Below are 4,187 nucleotides of genomic sequence, written 5' to 3'. Positions count from 1 at the left end.
TCCATTCACATATTTCAACTACCCCACGTCATAGCTGTATTGACTTCACTTGACACATAGCACACATCACTATTCAGTGAGCATAACATTAACCAAAGCTACTAAGCAACAATATTGTGATCTGAGCTGATCCCATGAGTTATCTTTACTTGGGGTAACACCAAAGAATCAACATAACCATTATAAGCTGCATGGATTTGGAAAAATTACTTCTACCCCCTCCCCTGTCTACAAAATCAAGAGGTTGAAATAATTTTTAGACTGCTCTAATATATCTACGAGTCTGGAGGAGGATGTTTTTTTTCATTTAATATATCCCCGGTCAAATGTATCAGGAACTTGGCAGTAGCTGAGACTTTTACCGCAGCAACAAATGTATCATAGTTATTAATAGAAGCTATAAAGCTCATGGGTCAGATGCACACATAGGGCTGTGTTACTCTTAGCATGGCTGGCAGAAGGAGCTGCAAGATTACGCTGATTTCTTTTTTATTCTCTGAGCCCTTGGGGAAGAAGAAGGAACTCACCTGGCTGGTGCATGATATTGGGATCATGTTCCTACTGGAGAACCCTTGACTTAGAAAACTCTAGTGTTATCAGAGACCATCAGAAAACATTCTCAAAGTTTACAAAGATATATTTTGACAATAAAGAAGTAAATTTGCTCCTCTGTCTTATAAGAAGATACTACCACTATCTCTCAAGGTTCTTTACAGTACAGGAGTCATTGAGATAATTGTGTGGAACAAATGCTGATGAAATGCTATAAGTAATCCCTTTTTGAGCTGAAGGGGTCTGTAACCCTATAGGTGGAACAACAATATGAACTAAGCAGTACCCCCCGGAGCTCGTGTCTCTAGCTGCATATGAAGCAGAAGATGGCCTAGTCGGCCATCAGTGGGAAGAGAGGCCCTTGGTCTTGCAAAGATTATATGCTCCAGTACAGGGAAATGTCAGGGCCAGGAAGTGGGAGTGGGTGGGTTGGTGAGCAGGGCGGGGGAGGGTATAGAGGACTTTCGGGATAGCATTTGAAATGTAAATGGAAATATCTAATAAAAAGTGTTTTTTTTTTTTTTAAATCCCTTGTTAGTGACTAGCATGCTGAGATGTATGAAGTGCTATCATCAAGTTTAAGCCCAAGGTTTTTTCTGGTTCACTTCCATGCCATTTGAGACTGAGTTAATACAGTTAGAAATTCCATTTCAGGAAACATTATGTACAGTTCTTAATCATACATGCAGATAAAGAAACACCAGTTATTTTTTTTTTGTTTGTTTGTTTTTTATCCAAATGCCTGAAGTAGCTGTCAACATGGGACCCAAATTTACTTCTGTCATGACAGCTAAGACTTGCTAATACCTAACATAGGCATGATTCTAGGAGATTTTCAGAAAACACCCTACCTCTTATCTATTTTCTCAGGATAAAAAAATGTTCACTGAATAAATCTGGATATGGGTCCTTCTCTAGCTTTGGAAATAAATGATTAGTGTTCACCCAGTACCACATGCAGTGCACAGTTACCGTACCCAGTGCCACATTCATCACACAGGTGCTTTACTCAGTGCTACATGCAGTGTACAGGTGCTTTACTCAGTGCTACATGCAGTGCACTGTGCTTTACCCAGTGCCACACATATGGTGCATAGGTGCTTTACCCAGTTCCTCATGCTGTGTACAGGTGCTATACCCAGTGCCACATACAGTGCATAGGTACTTTCCACTTTTGCAGCAATCTACCCCTGCATTAAACAATATCATCTCAGTTTCTTTCTCTTTACCTTCTTTAATACAGTATGCCACTGAACACCAAAGTACTTTTATTATACCTAATTGAATATGTGCACAGCTAGTGTAAGAGTCTAGAAAAAGGTGCTAGTGAAAGCTTAATTCCAAGTGATGTCTTCAGAGAGCAATTTCGAGTCACCAGGTAAAAGTAAGGAAGAAAAATAAGTCTCGCAAAGAGCACCTGACTTTTTATTTCTCTCCACTGAGACAGGTCTGTACCAACAGTAACCGGATTCAAATTTAGTTACACTTGCTATTTGTCTCTCAGTGGGGAATTGATAAAATGTTATCAAGCATCATTCCGTATTGCATTGTGGGAGTTTCAGCATTTATCTACAACAAAGGAGGCAGAATCGGAGGAAGTGAGTGCTTGATTAGGATTTGAAGGCAGGTGCAATGTGTTCTCAAACTGTCAGACCCTCGAGAGCAGCTTTCTGTGATCTAGTAATTAGCTTGTAAGTGAACTGTTGGGATTCATAATGCCTTTACTGGGCCTCTCATTCCACTGAAGGTGGCTGATTACAAGTTCAAAGTTGGAACCTATTCTGGCTCTTCATTTCCAGTTCCCTACAATCCTGACAGTCAATAATAATCAAAAATGACACTAGAAATTACAAGTAAGATTGAAGTGTAGCCATTCCAACCTAGAGAGACAAGAATTCACTTATTTCATTATTGTTTTAAGAAATTAGTGCATAAAATGCACCCAATGTTTTGGATTGTTTAAAATATTCTTCATGTTATACCTTTTGCTACAAACTCTATTCAACCATCATTCATTTCTGGGGTTACTGAAAGAACCCTCAATATAATGTCTGTTTCCATTAAAGTCTTTTCCAACAACCAGAATGATAACTGTAAAATGGTAAATTAGATTGTGTGTCTGCTTTGGTGATTGTCAGTGAATGGCTTCCCTGTACATCAGACGATATATTAAATGTGTCAACTATATATCTGTCTTTCTTAGGATTGTCCTTTTACCCATTAAGGTCCAGATTGCCTGGATTTTCTCTCCAATATGTATTAGTTTGTTTTCTTATCACTTTGTCAAAAATATTTGACAGATGCACGTTAAGAGCAGAATATTCATTTTTGCTCTTGTTTTCAGAGGCATTTCAATGCACCATGTCAGGAAAAGCACAGCACGGTTCATAGTGGGTAGAGCTTTCAAATGGGGGACCTCTCACATCATGGTGGCAGAAAGAAAACAGAGCCATGGTTAGCACCATAAGGAGGCATAACCTTCAGAGTTCTACTCAAGTGATCTGCTTCTTTCAGAGGTGATCTGTTTCTTGAAGACTCGGTAGCCTTCAGAATAGCACCACAAGCCAATGCCCTGGTGTTTAATAGATTCTATGGGAGACACTTAAGGTTCAGTCCAGAACACCATCAAACATTCCAGACTGACTCTATGATGCTCTTACCACACTCTCTTCTTGTTCTTCTCATAAATCAGTTTGTAACTTGTATTTTCTTGCTCAGAGGGACTTTACCCAAAGTGAGCTATGCCTACGTTCCTGACCCTTTTCAAAGACACCATAAACTCCATAGTTTATCTGTACATACATGCAGCTGCACATAGGTATGTTCCTGTCTCTTTCTTGTTTCTATGGTGAATAAATGTCAGGAACTCATAGTTATATTGGTAGTATCTGTATCATGACTTGGTTAACTTTTTCAGTTTGAAAATTTTACATATGATTATTGAAATTACATTAGATCAAATAACCAAACAGGGGTCTTTCTTCCCTGGAGAAAATGAATTTTCTACCTACAGCCATTGATTGCTGTAGCTCTTCATGTATACATGAAGCCTTGAGAAATTCATCCACACTGGCATGTCAGCTGGTGATGTGTTCTTTAAAATTCCTTGGCTGTGTACTTTCTCTTTTATTTTCCTTACTTTTTAGGAAGTGCCTTTTAAATTTGCTGACTGTGCTCATCTTATTAAAAGTGTCAGCTCCACTCAGGGGAGCTTGTTCTCTTTCCCTTGATGTGTTGCTCTTTCTGTATGTCTTTCCTTTAAGTCTAATGCAGTGTCACAGCTTCAAATGCTCCCCATGAGCTTGTAGTTTCACTTCTTGCCTATGGTGTAAACTGCTGGACCCAAAGCCAACACAGCATTTTCCTCTCCAGTTCTTAATTGGCATTTTAAACTTAGTGTATCTAAAGGGAAATGTTGTTAGTCCTCTCAAGTATTAATTTTAATTCATCTTCATCTCAAAAAATAGTATCACTTCAACCTATTTTCCTATATCTTTAATCAACCCACAGTCATTTCCCAGGTAATCTATCTTCACTTCAACTCTTACCTGAAAAGCTGAAGACAACTTTCCTCTACTCTATTTTCCTTCTGCAATCTCTCTCTCTCTCTCTCTCTCTCTCTCTCTCTCTCTCTC

The sequence above is a fragment of the Mus caroli genome, chromosome 12 (genome assembly GCF_900094665.2).
Source record: "Mus caroli chromosome 12, CAROLI_EIJ_v1.1, whole genome shotgun sequence".
Classification (NCBI taxonomy): Eukaryota; Metazoa; Chordata; class Mammalia; order Rodentia; family Muridae; genus Mus; species Mus caroli.
Note: the sequence above shows the minus strand (reverse complement) of the source record.